General features: G+C 37.2%; 1 non-coding gene across 1 annotated transcript; it reads right to left on the reverse strand.

The window, feature by feature from the left end:
• Positions 1–11,494: 11,494 nt before the first annotated feature.
• LOC123326238 lies at positions 11,495–11,601 on the reverse strand. Its single transcript, XR_006540951.1, has one exon. It is a non-coding gene; the product is annotated as a U6 spliceosomal RNA (small nuclear RNA).
• Positions 11,602–12,090: the final 489 nt, after the last annotated feature.

Here is a 12,090-nt window from a genome sequence, read left to right on the forward strand (position 1 = left end):
AAAAACATAAAATCATGAGAAGTGATTTCACTTTAAATTCATGACCACTAATTTCAAGTAGGCCTTTAGTGCTTCTATGAAGATCATATTGAAAGCAAATATTTATTATGATAATTATATAAGACATTAATTTTTTTGTTAGATTTTAGTATTAACATAAAATGTTAACTTCAAAAAGTAATGTTCTTTCATTTTCTACTATCTTTAAGAATTTCTCTATGATGGGAATCATTTGTTCTTTTTTTTTAAGATTTTATTTATTTGTCAGAGAGAGAAAGAGAGAGAGAGAGAGAGAGAGAGAGAAGCAAGCTCCCTGCTGAGCAAGGGGCCTGATGTGGGACTCTATCCCAGGACACTGGGATCATGACCTGAGCCAAAGACAGATGCTTAACCAATTGAGCCACCCATGTTCAATTTGTACATAGTGTTCTTATTGTTTAAAATACCTACAATCAGTAATATGTCCCTTCTTTCATTTTTAATATTATTTAATTTTACCATCTCTATTTTTCATGATCAGTTTTTCCAAATTTAAGTATTTTATGTGTCTTCAAAAATTCAATACTAACATTGCTCTCTAATATTTCAAAAATATTTCTTTCAAAAATTAAATTTTGCTTTTATCGCTCTTATTTCCTTCTTTGAGTTTTTCTGCTGTTCTTTTAATAATTTATTTATTTATTTTTAATTTGCCTGTCATATTTATTTATTTATTTAATTTTTAAAAAAATTTTTATTAACATATAATATATTATTTGTTTCAGGGGTACAGGCCTGTGATTTATCAGTCTTACGCAATTCACAGTGCTCACCATAGCACATACCCTCCCCAAGGTCTATCACCCAGCCACCCCATCCCTCCCACCCCCCACCACTCCTGCAACCCTGTTTGTTTCCTGAGATTAGGAGTCTCATGGTTTGTCTCCCTCTTTGATTTCATCTTATTTCATTTTTCCCTCCCTTCCCCTATGATCCTCTGTCTTGTTTCTCAAATTCCTTATATCAGTGAGATCATATGATACTTGTCTTTCTCTGATTGACTTATTTCGCTTAGCATAATACCCTCTAGTTCCATCCACGTCGTTGCAAATGGCAAGATTTCATTTTTTGATGGCTGCATAATATTCCATTGTGTGTGTGTGTGTATACACACACACCACATCTTCTTTATCCATTTATCTGGTGAGGGACATCTAGGCTCTTTCCATAGTTTGGTTATTGTGGACATTGCTGCTATAAACATTGGGGCGCAATACCCCTTCAGATCACTACATTTTTATCTTTGGGGTAAATACCCAGTAGTGCAATTGCTGGGTTGTAGGGTAGCTCTATTTTCAACTTTTTGAGGAACCTCCATACTGTTTTCCAGAGTGGGTGCACCAGCTTGCATTCCCACCAACAGTGTAGGAGGGTTCCCATTTCTCTGCATCCTCACCAACATCTGTCATTTCCTGACTTGTTAATTTTAGCCATTCTGACTGGTGTTGAGGTGGTATCTCATTGAGGTTTTGATTTGTATTTCCCTGATGTTGAGTGATGTTGAGCACTTTTTCGTGTGTCTGTTGGCCATTTGGATGTCTTCTTTGCAGAAATGTCTGTTCATGTCTTCTGCCCATTTCTTGATTGGATCATTTGTTCTCTGGGTGTTGAGTTTGATAAGTTCTTTATAGATTTTGGATACTAGCCCTTTATCTGATATGTCATTTGCAAATATCTTCTCCCATTCTGCCGGTTGTCTTTTGGATTTGTTGACTGTTTCTTTGCTGTGCAAAAGCTTTTTTTTTTTTTAAATTTTTTTTTTAAATTTATTTGAGACAGAGAGAACGAGAGAGAGAGAGCACATGAGAGGGGGGAGGGTCAGAGGGAGAAGCAGGTTCCCTGCCGAGCAGGGAGCCCGATGCGGGACTCGATCCCGGAACTCCAGGATCATGACCTGAGCCGAAGGCAGTCGCTTAACCAACTGAGCCACCCAGGCGCCCTGTGCAAAAGCTTTTTATCTTGATGAAGTCCCAATAGTTCATTTTTGCCCTTGCTTCCCTTGCCTTTGGCGATGTTTCTAGGAAGAAGTTGCTGTGGCTGAGGTCGAAGAGGTTGCTGCCTGTGTTCTCCTCAAGGATTTTGATGGATTCCTGTCTCACATTTAGGTCTTTCATCCATTTTGAGTCTATTTTTGTATGGTTTAAGGAGATGGTCCAGTTTCATTCTTCTTCATGTGACTGTCCAATTTTCCCAACACCATTTGTTGAAGAGACTGTCTTTTTTCCATTGGACATTCTTTCCTGCTTTGAGGAAGATTAGTTGACCATAGAGTTGAGGGTCCATTTCTGGGCTCTCTATTCTGTTCCATTGATCGATGTGCCTGTTTTTGTGCCAGTACCATACTGTCTTGATGATGACAGTTTTGTAATAGAGCTTGAAGTCTGGAATTGTGATGCCGCCAGCTTTGCTTTTCTTTTTCAACATTCCTCTGGCTATGCGGTTCCATACAAATTTTAGGATTATTTGTTCCATTTCTGTGAAAAAAGTTGATGGTATTTTGATGGGGATTGCAAATGTGTAGATTGCTCTAGGTAGCATAGACATTTTCACAGTATTTGTTCTTCCAATCCATGAGCATGGAACGTTTTTCCATTTCTTTGTGTCTTAGTTTCTTTCATGAGTATTCTATAGTTTTCTGAGTACAGATCCTTTGCCTCTTCAGTTAGATTTATTCCTAGGTATCTTATGGTTTTGGGTGCAATTGTAAATGGGATCGACTCCTTAATTTCTCTTTCTTCTGTCTTGTTGTTGGTGTATAGAAATGCCACTGATTTCTGTGCATTGATTTTATATCCTGCCACTTTACTGAATTTCTGTATGAGTTCTAGCAGTTTTGGGGTGGAGTCTTTTGGGTTTTCCACATAAAGTATCATATCATCTGCAAAGAGTGAGAGTTTCACTTCTTCTTTGCCTATCTTTTTATAATTTAAAGTTAATATTTGGCTCTCTAATTTTCCATCTTTCATTTTCATTTTTCTAACAGACACAATTAAGGTTATAAATATTACTCTAAGTATGACTTTGGCTGTATACCACTGTATTTAATATGTATCATATTTGGTACCATTTAATTACAAGTACTTTAAGATTTATGTGATGACTTAATCTTTAATCCATAAATTTTTAAGGAGTTCACTAAGTTAATATCTCTACATATGAAGTAACTTAACTTCTGTTCCCGAAATTAGTTTCTAACTTAATTGCATCTTTATCAGAGAACATGGACTGTTTGATACTAATTCTTTGATATATGTTGATATGAGTTTGGTGGCTCAACACGTGGTTATTTCTGAAATATTCTTGTGTGCTTGAAAGAAAATAATCTCTTTTGGGAACAGAGTTCTGTATATATTTGTGAATCCGGTTTATTAATTAAGTTCATTTTTTTGTCAGCTTATTGTATCAGTTACTGAGAAAAATATGTAAAAAATCTCCCATTTTGAAAGTGAATTTGTCAATATTTTTATGTTCTTCTGTTAATAGTGGTTTATAGATTTTTAAAAAAGATTTTATTTTTTACTTGAGAGAGAGAAAGAGAGAACATGAGCAGGGGAGGAGCAGAGGGAGAGGGACAAGCAGACTCCACGCTGAATGTGGAGCCTGATGTGGGGCTTGATCTCACAAGCCTGAGATCATGACCTGAACCAAAATCAAGAGTCAACACTTAACTGAATGAGCCACTCAGGTGCCCCAATAGTGGTTTATAAATTTTGAACCCTATGTTATTAAATGCATTATCGTGTTAATTGCTCTTGTTATCATTATGCCATGTCCTCTTTGTCTTTAAGAATGCTTTTTTTTTTTGGAACAATTTATTTTCTCTGATATTAATATAGACTTCCTCTTTGGTGAACATAGGAGACACAGTTAGTTACTAACTCAGTATTTATTCAGCTGTTTATTCTTACTAACCAAACTTCAATTCTGTTCAGTGGCGCTAGGTACAGATAAAACACCCTATGTCTTTGCCTCTCTTGGTTGCCATATGCCATATTAGATTAAATCATATGCTATGTTTATTTTTGAATGGAAGCATAGTTGATTATCGGCAATTTTACATGATCGAGCCTAATATTTTTGGCCAAGAAGATTTGTAAATGCAAGTCAGTGAGTTGAATGTTTATGAAGACTATTTTAAAAGAACTCTATTTTGCTGGCCTGGTTTTTCAACCTCCTGTCCTTTGTCCTTTTATGGTCTTTGACCCAATGACTGGTATTACAGTGATGATATTATATCTAAAAGACTGAAAATGCATCTTAAACAGGGCAGGGTGGAAGGATAGAAAAAGTTCTTGAAAACTCCCCTAATCAATTGCACCAACCCTGGATGGCATACCCCTGGATATATCATTATATGAGAAAAACAACCCTCTATTTAGTTAGTGCAACTCCTACTCCTCTCACCCTAATCTCTGCTTTTGATGATGATGACCCACAGCTAAATAAATAGCTCCAAATAAATTGAGCTGGTTTCCTGTGTACAGGTGTGCTCCCTTACCTTCTAGTCCTCTGCTCTTCAGATTGAGGTATGAGGGGATTCATTCATGAATTCAAATGAGCTTGTGATACTATTAGAAAGATACACGGTTGAGAAAAATAATAAGATGGCTCTTTTTTTGTTTCTCTATCCAAAGCCAGGGGAGATTTTTACATATATTGGCTAATATGGGGGAAGGACTCCAGTGGCAGCTGCCTGGGTCCCAAGCCATTGGCTATTTAAGTCAGGAGATATTAGAAAAAACATTTTTTTTTTTCATTTACTTTCAGCAACACTTCTGCCTTTGGGAGAAGAGTCTTGTATTGTAGCAAGCCTAATCTGGAGTATGACAGATGTGTTTGGGGATTAATGGGCTGTAGTATGCGTGCAGCTGGCTCTGGACCTGCATTTTAGGGCCAAGGGTATAATAATGGCTCCTCCCCATTAAGTTCCCACCATATGCTAGATAGTGTGCTAAGCAGTTGCCATGTATTAACTCATTTAGTTCTTAGAACAATAGGTCAATTTTATTGTTAACAGTCTCATTTCTCAGATGAAGCAACTGGGACAGTGAGAAGTTGAATAATTTGCCCAATGTCACCTGGTTAGGATGGGGCTGAGCTGGGATGGAACTCTGGCAGCTGGACTCCAGAGCCTGTGCAATCAGCTATGACCCCTTGGCTGCTTCTCCTGACCTTGTATAGAGTTGTCTCCCCAGAATTTTGAACCACATCGGAAAAGAAGCTGTGGTGAGAAGTGAAGAGAAAAACAAACAAACACAAGCTATTGGGGAGGAAAAGCCATTACTGAAGAAGCTGCGAGGAGACAAATGCAAGACTTTCCCCACCCCAATGCTCTGATTTTGTCCAGAAATACAATTATCCATTTATGCTACTCTGGGATCTTTTGGTTGTAGGCAGGGATGTCTGGAAGTTTCCTCTCCCACTGCCATCCTTCGACAAACAAATCTGAGACCTTTTTCTGAGGTTTGGTCCCACTTTGGCTTCCATGGAGCAGCTTGCTGGAGTAGAAAGTGTGGTTCTCTGAAGTCAGACAAGCTTGGCTTTGTATCCCTCTTCAGCTACTTACTAACCTATGTGATCCCCGTGACCTGCACCCGTCACTTAATCTCTCCAAGCTTTCATCTCCTTATTCGTCAAATGGGAATGTTAACTGTTAACACGTGGCCTTGTTCACCCAGTCAACGAGTAGGTATTGATTGCCTGCTTTGTGCTGGTCACTGGTAGGTAATGTTTTGTCACAAGCAGGTTGTAAATCGTATTTGATCTTAAGCTCCATGAACTTATAATTCAGTGGAGAAGCTAGACTCCTGTGATAAGTGCTCAGACTGTTCCGCTTACAGGCTGGTATGGTAAGGAGCGTGGAACATCCGTGTGGGAGGGCACTTAGCAAATGTCCAGTGCTTGGTCATTTCTTCCGGTCCCTCTCTTATTTGAAAGGAGACTGCTGCTGCCAGCCCTACCATATGTATGTATGGTTTTATTTCAGAAAACTCCCTTTCGCCTAGGATGTCTTTTTTCCTTTACTATGTAATGTGGTCTGAGGTTATGCTGTTTAACTACCTTGCAAAGCCCAACGAGGTGATTTGGGCCATGTGTAGTTTGCACCTTGGGCCCCTTTCCTTCATCTCAGGCTTCATGCAATATTTAACAATTAACCTCACATCTCCTCTGGAAAAACAATTTGAGAATTCAAGAGAAAACTGTAATGAGAAAATCTTAAAATTTGAAGGAAGTGAAATAAAAATCAGTTTTAGGCTTTTTGCCTTATTATTTGCATATTATACTTAGAGAATTACTTATTATGGTTTTTGTTGACTGCCTCCCAATAACCCCATTCCAATTATAAACGTGAAAAATGTGAGAATTTTAGATTAGTTTCTCCCAGAGTTGATATTAGAGTCTGGCACTTCTGGATTCTTGCCTTGTGTTCTGTTGCCAATTCAGACTCCCTAGGAATACAGGCAAACACATATTGCCTCACGTATTTGTTTTTTTTTTTTTTTTTTAAAGATTTTTATTTATTTATTTGAGAGAGAGAGAGAATGAGAGAGAGCACATGAGAGGGGGGAGGGTTAGAGGGAGAAGCAGACCCCCTGCTGAGCAGGGAGCCTGATGCGGGACTCGATCCAGGGACTCCAGGATCATGACCTGAGCCGAAGGCAGTCGCTTAACCAACTGAGCCACCCAGGCACCCCACGTATTTGTTTTTAATCCATAAGAAAGTAGGCTAAAATTCAGGAGGTTTCCCACAGAGATCGGGAAGAAGATTTTATAAAATGCATACCTTTTTTTTTTTTCCTTTCTTTAGGTGTGCCTTGATTCTGTAAAACCACCAGACTTTGAGGTTAGGTAGGGTTCAGTAAACCTATTTTTAAAATTTATGAAGGGGGATAGCTAAATTATCTTAGCTCAGAAAGCAAAGGGTGAACATTATTTGAAGACTTAAGTGGGTAGGTTTGACTAGGAGGGGATGAAGGAAAGTGTGAGGGTCACATTAAATTTGCAAATATTTTTTTCCAGGTTGTTTAGCAGGGTGACTCAAAAACATCTTACCTCTAAATTGACAAGCACCCCTTCAGATAAGTTTATATTAACATCTTTAAAAATATTGGCTCTAGAAGCATTTTATATGAGAACATCTACACTTACCGGCCACCAACCTTGAAGCCATGAGAGCTTTTTTCACAGCGTTTTTCCTTGTAAGCCAGTAACAGTTCAAAATGCACAAACCCACAGAATGGTGAGACTGGGGACTAGTGGTCGTAAGGAGGAGGGGTCTGCAATGAGTCTTCAAAACTATACAAAAACCAGCTTTTTATGACTTGGAAGTGTTTCACAGTAATTAGAATAATTTAATCTTGAATTTTCAGTACAGATAGTCTATCTAGAAGATGACGTAGCAATGGCACAAGCTATTTCCACAGTTCAGTTTGTGAAATATCTTGAAGAAAATACCCTATTAGTACTCTGTAGGTCAGTGATTGCATATTCAAAGAATTTCATTCTGCAATAAAACCTTTATCAAGATTTAATTACCATAAAAGCAGAGAGGCAGAGGTATTTGGGATCTTTATGTGAAATCATAATTAAAACCCATGTGAGGTTACCCACAAATATTTAGGATTTTATTTAATTGAACCCAAGATGAAAAATAAAACTAATGAATGGCAAAGTTCACTATACAACTTGCAGTTAATGTAACAGTCAGTCTAATGATTGCTCAGAAAACCAAGGAAGATTTAAACAGACACACATACATATAGGTAATATATACGTGTCTGTATTATTTTGTTTTCTCATATAAGATGTGCATGTATCTCTATAGGCACGCGTTCGTGTGTGTGTTTGTGTGTGTGTGTGTGTGTATGTGACACGTTATGTTATTTTCAGAGCCCGATCATTTTTACAAAAAATAGAATTTTTTTTCAGTGAAGATTCCATCCTGATTCTTTGAACTTGGCTTATAGAATCTCATATTCTGCTCTCCTGTGAGTTCGATTTTATCCTTTAGAGTCCAAAAGTGGGAATATAATATAAAAGCTTTAAGCTTCCTTGCTTGCCTTAGAAAATTGCACAGAGATAGTCCCAGTAATCAAACCCGTAAAGTATGACTTGTTTTATGAGCGAAGATGTCCAAAAAACTTAAGAGTAACCTTTGAATTTATGTGGCAAATTATTAAGCCTTCTTTGATGCCTCGTTTCTATCCTCAGCTGTACATGCTTGATAGTGAAGTTAACAAAAAGTCACAAATATTAGCCCAGAGAATGCACGAAGTAAAGCAGAGTGTTTGAATACTCTGAGGCTGAACATGTAACAGTATCAGGTCCAAGGAGAAGGAGTTAGAAAGTACACATGTCCATTAAGGACCCTGGTATCTTCTCCATCCCATGCTACACCCCACCCTCCCCGAGAGGATGAGATTACAGGCACTCTGTTGTTCAGAATATGTTTTAAAACTTTCTGTGGTGTATGAAATGACCCTTTTTTCTAAATAGACTATGAATACCATCATTTCTAAAGATGAACCTGAGTACATAAGCTTGAGTACAAAATTGAAGATACACTCAACAAACTCAAACTGAATAAACTTAGAATGTGAGTATATAGAGCCTTGAAGAAAAATTCAAAGTAACACACAATTGCCGGGGACCAATATTTATAGAATGCTAATCATGCACAATTCAAAGGTTGCTCTCAGCTATTAATATCCTTTGAATGTTAGCTCAGTGGTTCTTACGCTTATGTAATGGACAGATCTTCCTTACACAAGAGGTAAATTTTTTAGTAGCTTCAGTGTTGACTTAAATAGTATTTATTTTGCTCTTACTTAATTATGCATAAGAATAAACTAGCTGTGAACTTTTTATACCTATGGCTCATATATGACTTTGAAAACCAAAGCTATAACAAATTAAATAAAATACAACTATTTAATAAAATTCAAAAAATATTACTTTAATTTGGTGGATAAAGTTGATTTTCTGAATGTAAATGGCAAACTAAAATGTTCTGGGGAAGGTTCTTCTGAATTCCACATGTCTATATTCTCTTCTCCGAGCATTTTACTGAAGTCACATCCCTATAGAGCTCTCAATGTCATTTGTTCTTCATTTGTCATGAATATATTTTTTATACATTAATTTGCTTCAATTATTTTTTCTATTATGTTAAAATAATTACAGTAACACTACATAATGCCAAATAAATGTATGCATAGATACCAAAACTGTGTGGCTGTACTTGGTTTTTAAAGTATTATTTAAATAATACAGAATAGCACTGTCCAATAGAATTTTCTGCAACAGTGGAAATGTCCTATATCTGCACTAAGTAGCCACCAGCCACACATGGCTAATGAGCATTTGAAATATGACCAGTGTGACTAAAGAACTGAATTTTAATTTTTTAAAAGATTTATTTATTTATTTATTTTGAGAGAGAGCACAAGTGGGAGGGACAGGGGGGAGAAGGAGAGAGAATCTGAAGCAGACTCCGTGCTCAGCACTGAGCCCAACGCGGGCCTCGATCTCGCGAACCTGAGATCATGACCTGAGCTGAAAGCAAGAGTCAGGCGCTCAAAGGACTGTGCCACTCAGGCGCCCTGAATTGAATTTTAATTTTATTTAACTAAAATGAATTTACATTTACATTTAAATAATTATGACTAGTGGCTATCATATTGGTCAGTGAATACCTAAAATACCTTTATGTTAATTTTCTAGTTATTATCAAAATGGAAAATAAAATGTTATAATCTCATAAAGAACTTTCAGATGCCTTAGAATACAATTACCCTAGTTTAAGCATGAACTGCTATGGGTGGTTATTTGATCAGTCGTGGACATAAATGAGCCCAGCTGTGTACATTTTCTCAACCTGATGAGCACAAGTTAGAATCCTTGGACATTTTGATTCAAGAATAATGGGGCTCCTGGGTGGCTCAGTTGGTGAGCAGCTGCCTTTGGCTCTGGTCATGATCTCAGGGTCCTGGGATCGAGCCCCATGTCGGGTTCCCTGCTCTAGTGGGAGCCTGCTCCCCCTCTCTCTCTGCCTCTCCCCCAGTTTGTGCTTTCTCTCTCTCTCAAATAAATAAAATCTTAAAAAAAAAAAGAATAAATCTGGTATATAAAAGGAATCACCAAAACAATGATAATTGGGGTTCTCAAGGAAAATAATTCTAAGCATAGAAACTTGGAAAAATAGATGCATCTCTAACTAGCATATGCAGAAACATGCAGTGACAAACCAGTGTGGTCTACACTACAAGAGAAAAGGGTTAAAAAGTAAAATGTGTGGTATTTGAAAATGACCTCGAGCTTTTTGTTTTGGTTTTATTGAGATATAATGGACATATAACATTGGGTAGTTTTAATGTAGACAAAGTGATGATTTGATACATATATATATATGTATTGTGAAATGATTACATAGTAATGCCAGTTAACACACCTATCACCATCTCACATAATTACCATTTCTTTTTTGTAGTGAGAACATTTAAGATTTACTGTCTTAGCAACTTTCAAGTGTGTAATTGTTAATTATACGTACGTGCTGTATGTTAGAGCATTTTTTGGAGTCAGTTTTGCAGTGGGGACATCCTTTTTAGGCTTCTTTTACCCTCAATTTGGCCATAAGGAATCCAGCCTCTGGCCAGCTCCCAAGTCAGGCCACTATGGTCAGTTTCTATTGGGAGGAATGAGTAATTCAGATGGAGACTTAACAAGGCTTATTCCTGCCTAGGTGTACTGCAGGTAGCAATCATTTCTCACTTTATTGAGTGCTTAATATGTATAAGATACGAGGAGGATGTACAGTAGTGTATAAATAATATCTTCTCAAAAAGATTTATAATTTAGTAGGGAGATATGATGTAAACAACCTTTTGTAGCTAAAGATCAAAGAAATCATATGCTTAGATCCAAATACGTGATAAGATGACTTGAGCCCAGGAGGGGAAAAAATTGGGGTGGCCTAGGAATGCCAGGTAAGCTTCATATATTTAAGTCTCAGAAAACATATCCTAAATATTATTTGATCCTATATATCCATACTCTTTTAAATTGTTTTTGAGATGACTGACACAAGATTAGACATTTATGAATAGCTAATAGTGAGAAGATGTGAAGGAATAAAAGTAAAAGAAATAGGAGAAACAGCAGGAACTAAAAAGCTATGATAAAATATAAATGCAAAAGGAAGAGAGGTGGGAGTTTCTATGGTGTATGCACCATCAGCATCCTTTCAGGTGGTGGAAGAATATTTTTCTCTTTTCTGTTAATGTCAGGGTAGGAATACATGTACAGAAATCAAACATATCTGGAGAGAACAAAAGGTAATAATCAGACACAAAAGAAAAGAAAAGTGCTCACATTGTAAATTAATGGGATGCAAATCAATAGTCTGAATGCCCACACTGAGAAAAGAATATTTCCTACTGAAATATGGTTTTTTAAAAATATGGAACGCTTCACGAATTTGCGTGTCATCCTTGTACAGGGGCCATGCTAATCTTCTCTGTATCATTCCAATTTTAGCATATGTGCTGCCGAAGCGAGCACTGAAATATGATTTTTGATATTATTGTTAGACCCACAGTGTTTAGTGCTAAAAGTCTATACAATATTTTCAAGGTGGCAGCACCAAGAAAGTTGCCGAATCTATGAACCATACTGACCATCGGTCTGTAGTGTGTCCCGAACAACGGCTCTAAACAATGGCCTGTGAAGTGGTCAGCTACTTGTTCTCTACACTGGTCTTTAGAAGTGCCTGGACATCTCTGATTCCCTTTATAGACCTGACATCCCTGGATATACCCAAATACTTATTGGACAGATTAGGTTCTGGGTCATAAAATCTCTTGGGGGTAATGAAAATTGTATGAGAGAGGGCCTTGAACAACAAATGCTCAACATGTTCTTCCTATTGAGAGGAAAGAGGGAGGGGAACTAGCCTCTTCCACGCCGAATACTTTGATAATTTGAATATTCAATGAATACAACAGAAGAGAGACTCAAGACATTAGCAGCAAAGCTAAAACATGAACAAGT

The sequence above is a fragment of the Neomonachus schauinslandi genome, chromosome 11 (genome assembly GCF_002201575.2).
Source record: "Neomonachus schauinslandi chromosome 11, ASM220157v2, whole genome shotgun sequence".
Lineage (NCBI taxonomy): Eukaryota > Metazoa > Chordata > Mammalia > Carnivora > Phocidae > Neomonachus > Neomonachus schauinslandi.